Below are 15,521 nucleotides of genomic sequence, written 5' to 3'. Positions count from 1 at the left end.
AATAACAAGGAAAAACAGATTTAACGAGAGAATAAGTAGGAAACTTATTAGTACTAAATTCTTAATATTTAGTAATTATTAGTTTGGATTTAGTTTCTTCAAACCCATGTTATTTTAATATAATAAATAATTTATGGAAGAAAAAATCTTCCATATTCAGATAACTCTATTTTGGAGGAAAATGTTTTGTACTCTATAAATTGGATATCATTCTTTTCTACAATAAAATAATAGGATTAATTTTTGTTTTAATTTTTTATATCTTTTCTCAAACTTCTGGCTGATTTTTATGGAAATCTTAAACCTTCAAAGGCAACTTTTGATAAACAGGTGATGGGGTGGAAATAAACCTGTGTATTATTGAATGAGTTTAAAGTACAATAAATAAAATTTATTTACTCCTATTTCACTTTATATGATACTATGTCCTTATTTCCTGTTTTGAAAAAGAAAAATACCTATTAAAATTTCAAAAGAATTTAACTTGAATTTTCAATTATACCTTTAATGACAAATTCTTATAGTTAATTAAACAACTGTAGTGATATGTTTAAGCCAGCCATCCAGCCTATGTATAATTAAACTTCAAAAGTTGTTATTTTAAAACTGTACCTAATCAAATTATGTCATATATATTAAAAACGAAAAAAGTATTTATGAAAAATAACATAAGAATAGGATTAAAGAATAAACTCATACGTACCTCAATATGGAGTTTTTGCAAATATGGAGAGGCTTCTATTAGTGGAGTAATACCACGTGGGGAAACATCCTCCATGCCTGAGAGTGTCAACACAAGCACTTTGAGATTGTTGAACTTTGGTAAAGCATGATCAAGAAAATGAAGATCCTGGAATAATCAAACAAATTAAAAATTACAAGAGTAAAATCAAGCTTTCTTTATGGAATACATTAATATATATTTGCTTACCATTGACATATAACTAAATTCAAGTGAAAGTGTCGTCAGTAGAGTGAAATAGGTTGTAAACGTATGAACAAGTTCACAGATCAATCCTCTACTCATCTTGAAATCAATAGTAAGAACTGAAGTAACATTCTCGAGAAGCAAATTTGATTTCCATCCTATATATGTATTTAAAAGAGACAAGATTGACGTTATGGATCTTGATGAAATCTAAATAAATGCAATGACATAGTTCCAAATTTTTCAAGTTGAAGCATGATGGTCCAACAATTTCCAGGTGAGTCAACAGTCGTGATTCATGAATAGATAGTTTCTCAAGAAGGGGACAGTTGAAGATGAAAAAGTTGACCACCCGATTGTCAACATCAACGTTGTTGAAAGCCAGAATTTTGAGACTAACAAATGGCGATAAATTTGATCTAAAACTTGAGATGAGCTTAAACGGAAAGGTATAACGCCTATGCTCCTTTTTACTGAGTGACAACTGCAGGGGCGGCTCAACATAATTTGTGGTCTAAAGCGAAATTTTTATTAGAGGCCTTAAATCTATATAAATTTTATCTATATCTATTTATTTTTCTAAATTTCTAGACGTAAATCACTACTTAATATCTTTTATATAAATGATTTTTCAAACACTTTTTTTTTAATTATTAGTTTTAAGTAATATTTTATCAATTCAACATTGAAAAACATCCTTTTATTGAGACAATTATTATATGAATTATTAACACAATTTTATAAGTAATAAGTTGATAAACTTTAAAGATAAGAGTTAGAATCATAGAATTTGATTTAAAAAGTTGATAACTTGGTATACCTACTTTAATATGAAAATTAACAAATAAATTTAAAAAAAAAATTGCAATGCACTTTGTTCAACACTTTTCGACTATTGATTCATATTTTTTAGAGTATATTACTCTAACTATCAAAGATTTGAAGAAATAGAGTGCAAAAAAAGTTACAAAGGATAAATAATGTGAGTGTTAACGAAGAAAATATAAAAATCCAAAACAATGTTTTCTTAATTTCTTCTATTTGAATGGGGTTAAGATATATAATTTTTTATTTATAAAAATTTGAGGCCCCCAATAAGGCCAATGCCTAAAATTTTATAGGCAAGAGCCGGCCCTGGTGACAAGTCTAGTTGAAAGATTTCAACCTTTTTCTTTGATACTACAAAGTTGAGACATTTATCGATTACACGCTTAAAATGCTTATGAAAAGGAAACGAGAGAGTGAATTCTTCTAAGTGACCACCCTTGTGGAAATCCAAAACATTGTTAATCAAATTGATATGCTTCATCCCTTCCTTTCTGCATAACCTTGGCTAATAAAACATCTTCCATGTAATAAACTGTGAAACTTCGAATTTGAGACGTGTGACATGCATCCAGAGATAGTGCCATTGAATTGCAAGGGAACTTGTTAGGACTGCTTCTCTAATTGTCATTTGAGACAGAATTGATACAATTACTTCATCTGGCAATTGGCTAAGCCTATCCTCCATTGATACCACAGTACTGCAACTATTGTTTTGTTGTCTTCTACTACGATGCATCCTTCTAAAGAGAATAATCAACAGAACAGAGAGAATAAAAGAACAACCCATGAAAACTACATCCATTTTGCAATAGTAAATGAATGGAACTTTCTTTTCTGCACAATTATATAGCTTTGAGTTGTAAATGGATTTGATTTTTATTATTACTTTTCTAATTCTGACACACTTTAATTTTTGGATATGGTTTTATAAAATTTTCTATGTTTCTTATATAGTTTATTCTCTCACCATCATACATTGAATGTTTTTAGTAAAAATACAATGAATAATCTTTGATTATTAAAAAATAATGACTTTATGTATAATGAATTTATTTTTTACAATGAATGATTGAATTTATTTTACAATAAATGTTTTAACAAAAAAATATATTACAATGAATCATACATGTATAATGATTTTTTTTTATAGGAATTCAATAAATATGATACTTAATTTAGTAAAAGAAATAATGATTTTGATGTTTTTATTGTACTTAATGTACAATAATAATTATTTTTAATGTGAATTCAATAAATATGATACAATGATTTTGATGAAATCAAAATTAACCTTTATTGAATTTTAAAACACTTTTTAAATTAATTAAAAAAAAATTATTAATTAAATAATACCTCTACAAAACAATAGTATTTCAACTGTGTCGGCAAATGGGACCATGGGAGAGCTATGAAAAGAGAATTTTACACTTAGGGTGTGTTTGGTATGAAGGAAAATAATGTTTTCCATAGAAAATGTTTTCTTGAAAAACAAGTAGATTTTTTTACTTATTTTCTCATGTTAGGTTCGTGAGTAGAAAATATTTTCCGAATTTTTTTTTTAGTGTTTGATTTATGAATGAAAAATGTTTTTGAGAAATATCTTTATTTTTACTAGAGTTGAAAATATTTTTTGAAATTGTTTCTACGCATAGAATAGAAGGGTTGCATGCATTTAATATTTTTGAGTTGGCAAGGTACAAACATAAAATTTCCCATTTTACTGTAATTATTTTGGAAGAAACAATCATTTGGTGGCAAATTGTCCCATTCTCAGGCACGTCTAAAAGAACACATTTAAATGAGTGAGAATTTTTGTTTTAAATAAGATGATATTCAAGACAAACATGACCTATTTCTACACTGAAGCTAAATGCAGACATTTATGAGAAGCAATGACAAAACTGAAGATGAAAATAGAAACGCAGCCACAAATCAACATCACGCGTAAAAATTCATTATCTGGTAGGAGTAATGTACGATTGAAGGTTTGTAATTAAAAGAGAACAAGAAGATTGTTTTGTCTCATATTGGACAGAAACAAAAGAGCCATCAGTTTCAGGATGCACAAAGGCTATATACAAAAGGAATATGAAATCAACAGGATGACATGGCGGCAGTTTTACAGACGGGACAACTATTTTTGTGCATCAGCCACTGTGATATGCAGTCGATATGATACAAGTGTCCACAACCCAGCTTGTCCATTTCTTCCTGTATTTTGGAAAACCAGAAAAAGATAGTTTAATTGTTAGAGCAATCAACTTTTCTTTTAGACGATGTTTTGAGACTAACGAACACAAATATATCACAAACCTGACAAATGCTACACTTTTTCTCCATTTCTGTGCGGAAATGAGATAAAAGAGAAAGGCTTAGTTCTCCTAACACATTGAGTTATCTCGTCTTCTTTCAATCCTGTACTGACAGATCCAATTCCATTCCCGGTTCCACCAATTCCTGTTAGCAAAGGGTACTTATCGTTAGCACAAAGATATTGTCACAAGGACGGAGAGATCCAAGGAAATGTCTTTCCTCATATGACATGTTATCCACATTAATTAAGCCTCAAGCTTCGGTATCGATCAGGACAATCTGTTCTTCCTCCCGTTAAACTAAATTGAATAGTGACTGAAAGCTCCTCTAATATTACTAAATTGAAAGGTTTATCTAAGGTGAATAACTGATAAAATCCACAAACTACATGATGCAATAACCATAGGATTTGGTATCAATCAGGACAAGCTGCATGCTGTCAATAACAAACATGCTTAAGGCTTTGTCAAAATCCACTATTGCTTTAGCAGCATTAGTCTGGTCAGTGACTTTTCATTGCAAGTAAGTTGTCACTCTGAACTCTCAAGTTAGGGTACATCAACTTAAACTTGAGGACAAGTTTCTACAGCTTCTCTATCAAGTCTACTCACGTTATTCTCCGAAAAGAACACTACGATGGCAGGGTAAAATTTAACAGGAACATATCTTGGGATTGCAGCTACCAAACCAACAAGAATTTACCCTGTTATATTATTGCCTGTGCTGTATATAAGTGTGAGGAGTAGAAGGCATTCGTGTCAACACAATTGAAAACATTACTGACAAAATGAGGGCCACCACAAATTAGCAGTTTTGAGTTTGCTTTGGAAGCATATCAGATTCAGTGAAAAGCTTACCGAAGACCCAATAATTATCCGAAAAATCCCTTAACACCAAACTGAATATGCAAAACTGTACTAATATGGGCAAAACTGTACACAAATGGCAAACAACATTTCTTACTAAATAAAATGCTAATCATAAACTATAAATACACACTCACAAGACCACCAGATAGGCTAGATATTCAAGCACATGAGAAAACATAATTTCACTTCACTTTACTAACACATACACATTCAACATCTATGCATTCAACTGCAGATACTCCCAAGATACAAGATACTCCAAAGCCACAAGTCATAAATAGTCCCTATATATGAATTCAGTTTTATATTCTTGCTCCATTTGAACCCGTTTCATTCGATGAATGATACGTAACAATTTACTCCCTCTGATCCTATTATTTATTTGAAGAGGTTCGATATCGAATATCAATTAGAGAATGGATAATTTAATCATTTCTTACTGCATACAAAACTATTACTGTTCTAGTCACAATCCAAAAATTTCAAAAAGAAAAATAGTAAAAAGAACATGAGAAGCAATAATACATGGCAAAATTATAAAATTATTACCTCCACGGGCGTAATCGTGTCAATATCAACTCTCCCTTTAGCAGAAAGGGGTTTTCTTGAAACAACAAAATCATCAAAAGAAGCAGCCATACATGAGTGTCTTGTTTTTCTTCCTTTTCTGCAACAACTACTGTGGGTGGAAAAAGTTGAATCTCCATCAACAAATTTAAGGGTCTTGATTCTCAGCTTCTGCTTCTTCTTCTTGGATTGCCAATCAGCAATTGGTGCAGGGACAGAGACTTGTGATGTTGCCCTAAATGGTGTGAAATTCTTCTTCTTTTTAGCGATGGGTGTTGTTGGGCTTTCATGGGTAGAAGAAATGGTGGAGTTTTTGGGGCAAGTTTCTGAGATGGGTTTTTGTTGATTTTTTCTTCTGGGTTCTTTGTTTCTTGCTTGATTTCTGGGTATATTGATTCTTGCTTGATTTCTCGGTATTGTGAAGCTTCTTCCAGGAATGATTATTGATTGTGCACTAGTACAGAAAAATGGTGACATGAGAGAAATAGTTATTTGACGAGAGAAAGAAAAATGTCTGTTGTATACTGTTAAACCCAACTCACTGAGCTTGGATTGATCCTCTCTAATGGTGAACGATGCCATTGATGACTAACACAAAAGGAAAGAAGAAGAACTGCTTTTGTATTTTATAAACTGAGAGAGAATCAAAACAATGAAACAATACAAGCTATCTATTTATATAAGCAAGGGAGAAAGTTCCTAGAATAACTAACTATTGCTACAGCTGGCACTTAATAAAACAAAATGTCTAACTAACTCTAATTCATAATTGAAATGTGAATAACTAACTCGACCATATATGACTACAGCTGTAGACTCAATACCCCCCTCAAGTTGAAGGTGATGCAATCACTGCCAACTTGGATAAAACAGTAGAGTGCTTAACTCCAGTGAGTGCTTTAGTGAGGATATCAACCGACTATTGAGTGGTACCAACACGATGTAGAGTGATGAGTCCTTCTTGAAGTTTGGTTCGAACAAAATGACAATCTATCTCAATGTGTTTGGTGCGTTCATGGAAAACAGGATTTCTTGCAATGTGTAATGCAAATTGACTATCACAAAATACATGAAATGGACCAGTGGTGGAAACAGTTAGTTCAACAAACAACCTTTGCGGCCATACCAACTCACCAACTACCTTTCTAAGCGACCTATATTCTGCCTCAGCTGAAGACAAGGATTCAGTCTCCTGTTTCTTGGATTTCCAACTCACAGTATTGTCACCAAGTAGAACCACATAGCTAGTAACAGACTTCCTAGAATCAGGTCAGGATGCCCAGCCTGAATCACAAAATGCTCTCACTGTGTAACCATCTGTATTGGACATGAAAATACCTAAGGTAGGATCTTGCTTCAGATATCTCGACATATGAAAAGTTGTATGTAGGTGAGGCTCTCTAGGTGCATGATGAATTGGCTTAAGTGTTGTACCCCATAGGCAATATCTAGCCTAGTGTTTGTGAGGAAGTTTAGCTTCCCTATTAGCTTTCTATAATAAGCAGGATCTGAAAGTAGAGGGCCTTCTTCAACTCTTAGTTTGATCAATGGATCAAGCGGTGATGAGAAATGTATGAAATGACTACAATTATATTTCTTGAGCAGATCTAGAGCAAACTTTCTTTGAGAGATAAGGATGTCATCCTCCTTATACAAGACCTCCAAGCCAAGAAAATAGTGCAACTTCCTCAAGTCTTTTATTTTAAAGGTCTCATGCAGGAAGGACTTCAGATTATTTATCTCTATGAGATTAGTACCAGTGAGAAGTATATCTACATAAGCATCTACAAAAACAATGGAAGAACCTGATTTTTTGTGAAATAAGGAGTAATCATTCATGGAGTGGGTGTAACCTCTAGAGTTGAGAGCATCAGTTAAGTTTGCATACCAGTGTCTATTGGTCTGTTTAAGTCCATACAAAGACTTATTCAGTTTGCCTACAAGCCTAGAGGACCAGTATCTAACCCTTGTGGTATATTCATGTAAACTTCCTCTGGTAAGTCCCCATGAAAGAAGGCATTATTGACATCCAACTGGAAAATGTCCCAATGCTTCGTAGCTGCAGTGGCAAGCAAGGCTCTGACTGTTGTCATTTTTACAACTGGGAAAATGTTTCACTGTAGTCAACTCCAGCATGTTGAGTATAACCCTTCACAACCAACATGGCCTTCAGCCTTTCTATAGTACCATCTGCCCTATGTTTGATCTTATACACCTATTTACATCCAATAGGTTTCTTTCGAGGTGATAGCGGAACTAGGTCTCATGTGTGATTCTTATGCAATGCATTAAACTCTTGTGTCATGGTTATCTACCAGGCAAAATTCATAGTTGCTTCTTCATAAGATGATGGTTCACAGTCATGAGAGATATTCATTACTGTAAATTAATGGAAAATCTCTTCACTTATTGCAGTAGTTTAGCAGTGAATAAATACAATACATTAGGTGCTAACTAAGGAAAGAAATTAAGATTGATTCCTATGAATCTGCAGTGATTCCTATAAATCTGCTACCTAAATATAGCTATGTATATTACTAGATTTAAGTCTATATACATTCTATAACACTCCCCCTCAAGCTGGAGCATATATATTGATCATGCCCAGCTTGTTACAAAGATAATCAACTCGAGTTCCATTCAATGCCTTAGTGAGTAAATCAGCTACTTGCTCTCCTGTCTTCACGTAGCCAGTGGAAATCAAGTTTTCCTGAATCTTCTCACGAATAAAATGACAATCAACCTCAATATGTTTAGTTCTTTCATGATACACCGGATTTGAGGCAATATGCAAGGCAGCTTGATTATCACACCAAAGTTTTGCTGGTGTATGATGTTCCAACCCAATTTCAGTTAGAAGATGATGTATCCACATAATCTCACACGTAGACTGTGACATAGCTCTATACTCAGATTCTGCACTAGATCGAGATACAACACTTTGCTTCTTACTTCTCCATGAAACTAGGTTCCCTCCAACAAAGACACAATAGCCTGTAGTCGATCTCCTGTCAATTTTGGATCCGGCATAGTCAGCATCTGCAAAACACTCAACACGAGTATGACCATGATTGCTATACAATATCCCAAGTCCAGGGGCTCCTTTCAAGTAACATAAAATCTGCTCCAAAGCTGCCCAATGTTTGATTGTAGGCGAGGACATAAACTGGCTGACAACACTTACTGCAAAAGCAATGTCTGGACGAGTCACACTGAGGTAGTTTAACTTCCCAACTAACCTCCTATATCTCTCGGGATCATCAAAGAGGTCGCCGTCATCTTTCATAAGCTGCACATTGGGAACCATTGGAGTACTGCAAGGTTTAGCTGCTAACTTTCCAGTGTCTGCAAGAAGATCAAGAATATACTTTCTCTGAGACAACAAAATTCCCTTCTTGTTTCTATTCACCTCTATACCCAAAAAGTATTTCAACTGACCCAAGTCTTTCGTATGAAACCTAGTATGCAGGAAAGATTTGAGGGAAGAGATCCCCGCATAATCACTTCCTGTGATGACAATGTCATCGACATACACAACCAGTAAGATAGTGCCAACTGCTGATTGTCGGTAAAAGACTGAGTGATCACATTTGCTCATCTTCATCCCAAACTCCAGGACTACCTCGCTGAACTTCCCAAACCAAGCTCGCGGACTCTGTTTCAAGCCATACAAAGACTTTTTCAAATAACACACTCTCCCATACTCCCCCTGAGCAACAAAACCAGGTGGTTGCTCCATATATACTTCCTCTTGAAGATCACCATGAAGGAATGCATTTTTGATATCCAACTGATGTAAAGGCCAATTCTCAGAAGCAGCTAGAGATATGAACAAGCGGACGGAAGTAAGTTTGGCAACTGGAGAGAAAGTGTCTGAATAATCCACCCCATAGGTCTGAGCATACCCTTTAGCCACAAGCCTGGCCTTAAGTCTTGCCACAGAACCATCTGGATTTACTTTAACTGTGAACACCCACTTACATCCCACTGGTTTCTTCCCACTAGGTAAATCCACCAAATCCCATGTGTGATTTTCCTCTAAGGCATGTATTTCCTCAAGCATCGCATCATACCATCCAAGATGAGTCAAAGCTTCCTTCATTGTTTTGGGTACAGAGATAGATTCTAAAGAAGCAACCAAGGACCTTGACGTAGAGGATAAGCGGTCATAAGAAACAAAATTAGCAATGGAATACGTCGATTGACAAGTCCTTTTACCTTTGCGAAGAGCAATAGGGAGATCAAGATCATCTGAAGGATCGGGTGAAGAAAGATTTGATAACAAAGGAGCTGGTGCAGAACATGTATCATCGATCTCTCGTCTTCTCGAATAAACTTGAACAATTGGTGGTCTTACCGGAGTAGAAGATGTGGGCCCAGTAGTCAAATTGTGTTCAATAGGGGAACTAAGAGAATGAAGGACATCATCTAATTGTTTTGTCACATCACGAGTAACTTGATAGACTAACCACTCATCTTCCTCCCCCTGAGTTGTCGAACTGGGAGGTGCATAGAAGAATGGTGTCGTCTCTGAAAATACCACATCATTTGACACCAAATATTTACCAAGCTCGGTAGAATAGCATCGATACCCCTTCTGAAGGCGAGAATAACCCAAGAAAACACACTTCAATGCTTTAGGGTCCAACTTGGTAACAGATGGCCGAACATCTCGAACATAACATGTGCTTCCAAACACCTTAGGCTCCACTGGAAATAGTGGCTTGTTTGGAAAAAGAACACTGTAAGGCACATTACCAACAAGAACAGTCGATGGCATGCGATTAATCAAGAAACAAGTTGTGGAGACTGCATCAGCCCAAAATTGTTTAGGGACCTTCATTTGGAACAAAAGTGCTCGAGCTGTCTCAAGCAGATGCCTATTCTTTCTCTCGGCAACTCCATTTTGAGAGGGTGTATCAACACATGAAGTTTGATGGAGAATACCGTGTTGTCTCATGTAGGATTGGAACAATTCTGACATATATTCTTTAGCATTATCACTCCTCAGAATACGCAACGAAGTATTGAATTGAGTTTTGACCTCCGCACAAAAGGCACAAAAGTGAGTAAACACTTCAGAACGACTCTTCATAAAATAAATCCAAGTCATTCGAGAGAAATCATCCACAAATGTGACAAAATACTTATATCCAGTTTTAGAAACAACAGGACATGGTCCCCAAACATCAGAATGAACTAACTCAAACATCGACTCCACCCGCTTATTAACCCTTGGATTTGTTGAGCTACGATGGTGTTTGGCAAATAGACATGACTCACAATCCACTGAAGAAATATTCTGAAATTGAGGACAAAGTTTCTTCAACGTAGGCAAAGAAGGATGTCCCAATTTACAATGTGCCTCGAATGGAGACATGACACTAGAGAAGGCAGCAAATCGAGGCTCCCAATATTCATCAAGAATGTAGAGATTATCAGATACATGTCCTTTTCCAATAACTTTATTTGTCTTCAGATCACGAAACAAACAATGATCAGGAAAGAACGAGATATAACAGTTTAGGTCCCTAGTAAGCTTGCTAACAGACATCAAATTAAAGGCTAACTTTGGTAGACCTAATACAGATGACAAGGTAATAGAGGATGTTGGTTTTACAATCCCAGATCCTATAATCTTACAGAGCGAACCATCAGCAACCGTCACAGGAGAGAGTGCTCCATGTGATCGAAAGCTAGAGTATATATTAGGATTACCTGTCATGTGATCTGTGGCACCTGAATCGATCACCCATTTATTCGAAGAGGATATAAGACATGCTTTTCCTGACTCAACAAGGGTAGTAACCGGAACAGATTTCTTTTGTAAGTTTTGATATTGCGAGAATTTTGCAAACTCTTCTGCTGAAACCAAAATTCCTTTATCCGAAGATGTAGGAGTCACAATTTCAGTCATTTTCTCCAAATATTTTAGTAGCATATGAACTTATCAACAGCAAGTATAACTAGAAGCATGTACGTCAGTTTGTGACCCCACAAACACAGATGAACAGAGTCAAATGATTTTATCAACCAAGAAACCAATTGTCGACGCAGAATAAAGAAATTGACTACTTGACCAGTAGATTCAGCAAGCAGTGAACAATAAAATACCCAAATAAGTAGTTCAGAAAAAAGAAATCTTGAACCAGCAGTTTATCCACACAACACCAATTATCTGAACTGAAGTAGGAGCTAGCAGCCACGGAACCACAAATCACAGACCAGATTCAATGTCGCAGAACAGAAACAAACCTGGAAGTGAAGAACAGACTTTTTGAATCGTGTTTTAACACCAGAACATGCACCTTCACGTGCTGGTGTGTGATGAATAGGCGAACTGTATGAGCAGTGTGTGACTGCCACTGGCTTCACACCCAGATGATAGAGAAGACTGGTTTGGCCGGAAAATATACTCCACCTCCTTCTGTGGTGGCAGTACGCAGACTGACCACTCTAAATCAGTGGATTAGAAATCCAAACTCTTCCGTAACACAGCCAAAACGACACGAGCCAATAGGCTCTGATACCATGTAAATTAATGGAAAATCTCTTCACTTATTGCAGTAGTTTAGCAGTGAATAAATACAATACATTAGGTGCTAACTAAGGAAAGAAATTAAGATTGATTCCTATGAATCTGCAGTGATTCCTATAAATCTGCTACCTAAATATAGCTATGTATATTACTAGATTTAAGTCTATATACATTCTATAACAATTACAAAAGACTGGCTTGAAGGTGTCAAATCCTCAAGGGCAATGTGATTATTGTGTGCAAAAGAAGCACAAAAGGAGAGTAGAGTGGGTTTGGGACAAGATGAATGTAGTCTTTTAGGTAAGATTGTGTCTTGTGAACTCTGGTGGACTTCCTAGGTACAGGGGCAACCTCAGTTGATGAAGGATGTACTGGACTAGAGGAGTCAACATAACTAGATGTCACAGGTGATACTGGTTGGTGAGCCCTTTGATCATATTGTTCAGGATTTGGATGAGGTGATACAAGATCACATTGTGCAGGATTAGGATGAGGTGATACATGATCAGGATATAATGAAAGAAAAGGAGGAACATCAGAATAGAAAAGTGGAGATGCAGGAAATACAAAAGTGTCATTTGTCAAAGGAAAAGGAAATATTATTTCATGAAACACCACATCCTTGAACACATGAATCTTTCTAGTAGTCAGACTTAGTACTTTGTATTTGTGTTACGAGGATATCCTATGAAGACATGAGGACTATTCTTAGGGTCAAATTTGGTTATTTGTGTTTTAGGTATGGTAGGATAGCATAGGCAACCAAAACTTCTCATGTGGGAATATGGTGGTTTCACTTGGTGCAACACCTCAATAGGACATTTATTGTTCAAGGTATGTGAGTGGAGTCTGTTGATGAAGTAGGTGGTTGTTAGAATGCATTCACCCCAATACTTCATTGGTAATTTGGACTGAAAGAGGAATGTTCTGACTGTTTCAAAGAGATACTTGTGTTTTCTTTCCACTACGTCATTTTGTTGTGGTGTGTGTGTGCAAGTTTTCTATTGTATGATGCCTTTGGATTGAAAAAAAGAACTAGCTTCAGTGTTTGAGAATTCTAATCCATTGTCTGATCTGATTGTTTTTATTGAGGTGTGAAACAGGTTTTCAACCATAGAGATAAAAGACTTGACTACAGGTAAGGCATTGCTTTTACTGCTCAAGATATGAGTCTATGTGGCTCTAGTGTAATCATCTACCAAAGTGATGAAGTAACTAAAGTTATTATAGGTCTTAGTATGGTAGGGTCCTCATAGATCAATGTGTAACAGATCAAAGCATTGGCTGAATATGTGGTTTTTGTGGGAAAGGGTAGCCTGGATTGCCTAACCATGGGCAGATTGGACCAAAAAAAAGGTTGTTTGGTTGAGAACTTTACTGGTATTGAAGTTAACCCTCTCATATTTATAAAGGGGACATGACCAAGTCTACCAAGTCTATAATGCCATAACATGTCTCCAACATTTGCATGAGATATAAGGAAAGTATGAGCTGAGATATAGTTTTTATTAACAAAAATTGTATTTCTTACAACAAGATGAGTGAAACAAGAATCACTATCTTCAGTAGTAACAACATAGTTCTTTACATCATGACTAAAAGTAGTGACACATTGAAGATGTTTGCTCAAGGAACTGATGGAAATTAGATTTTACTTAAAGGTAGGTTTGAAAAGAAAATTAGACAATGTGATCTCAGGACTTAGCCTCACTTCTCCAATTTGTGTTGCATTGACTCTGTAACCATTAGGCAATCTAACAAGCATTGGATATGGTATGGTGATGATTTTAGTTAAATTGGTTTTATCAAAGGTTATGTGATGGGTAGCCCCTGAGTCTAGGATCCAGGAATCAATTTTTGCTTTGAAGCATCCACATGAAATCTTATCAAAATCAACAGAAGAATTGCAAGCAATTACACTTGTAAAGTTGACAGCTCCATTATTGGACTGTGGCTCAATAGATGCAGATCCATCCCTCATGTCTCCCCCCTTGAAATTGCTGCAACATACTGACTAAATGGTGATATTGTTCTTGATAAGGCACTTGCAAGACCACTCTAAGTGCTAGATTCACCATTCTCACTGGAGTAAAGTGCTAGTAGTTCTCCATGAACATTTGTTGTGGTACCCTTTCCTTTATACCCTTTGTACTGAGAATTAGAGGAATTGAAGTTTTTGTTTTGGTTGTATTGATTTCTCAGTGGGTAGTTATTGTAAGGCTGGTTATTAGGTCCTGTGTTGACATATGGCTTGTTGGGATACCCATGGATTTTGTAGCACTTGTCCTTTGTATGTCCTAGCTTCTTACAATGATTACAAAAGGGCCTTGCCCTTACACCACTGTTTGCATAGTTAGTTTGGAAACCTCGCACACCCGAAGGACCCTCAGAACTTCGTGAAGAGCCAGAACTGACATTTAGGGAAGAAGAAGATTCTGCAAAGAAGTGGTTGTTTGGCTTGAATTCTTTTTGCTTTTCTTCTTGGACCAAAATAGCAAATGCATGTCCCATAGAGGGCAATGTATTTATCATAAGCATGCTTCTTCGGATGATGGTATAAACCTCATTGAGACCCATGAGGAATTGAATGAGTCGTCTGTCTTGCTCAGCCTTAAATGCATTGTGTTTTTAGCACCACATGTGCAAGTGCAGCTACAAATACTTTTAGCACTTAGTGTGGTGAGTTCTTCCCAGAGCTTCTTCATCCTTGTGTAATAAGAGGTGATATCCAGAGTGCCTTGATTGAGGTCGTTAATTTCCTTTTGGATTTGATACAGCTTGTCCCCATTAATTTGATCATATTGATCCTGTAATTCACTCCACAGCTCCAATGAATCAAACATGTACTCTACACTGTCTGCAATATCCTTGCTTAGAGAATTCAGTATCCAGGAGGTAACCATGGCGTCACATCGCTCCCATTGACGATAATCAGGAGACAGTGGGGTTGGTTTTATACATTCTCCATTGATGAACCCTAATTTGTTCTTCACTGAGAGTGAACACAACACACCCCTCTTCCATGATCGAAAACCAACACCATCGAATGGTACAGGAACCAGCACTGCACCTATGCTGTCAAAGGGGTTGATGTACAATAGGCTTCCAACACCGAAGGTGATGGGAGTCGGAACAGAGAACCCAACAACTTGATCCACAACTTCAACCATGGTGAGAATCGAAACAATTGTTGAATTGGAAATGAAATTGTAGATGGACAAGATGAGTAAAGATGAAAATGAGCAGATATGAAATTGAGCAAAGAAAACCCTTTATTGCTTTGATACCATGTTAAATCCAACTCACTGAGCTTGGATTGATCCTCTCTAATGGTGAACACACGATGCCATTGATGACTAACACAAAAGGAATGAAGAAGAACTGCTTTTGTATTTCATAAACTGGGAGGATCAAAACAATGAAACAATACAAGCTATCTATTTATACAAACAAGGGAGAAAGTTACAGAACAACTAAC

General features: G+C 36.0%; 1 pseudogene; it reads right to left on the bottom strand.

Moving 5' to 3' along the window:
• Positions 1-3,850: 3,850 nt before the first annotated feature.
• Positions 3,851-6,087, bottom strand: LOC125830317 (uncharacterized; annotated as a pseudogene).
• Positions 6,088-15,521: the final 9,434 nt, after the last annotated feature.

This window comes from Solanum verrucosum, unplaced genomic scaffold (genome assembly GCF_900185275.1).
Source record: "Solanum verrucosum unplaced genomic scaffold, falcon-dt-bn FXZP01000228.1, whole genome shotgun sequence".
Lineage (NCBI taxonomy): Eukaryota > Viridiplantae > Streptophyta > Magnoliopsida > Solanales > Solanaceae > Solanum > Solanum verrucosum.
The sequence above is the reverse complement of the archived record's forward strand: the minus strand, read 5'-3'. Positions and strand labels throughout refer to the sequence as shown.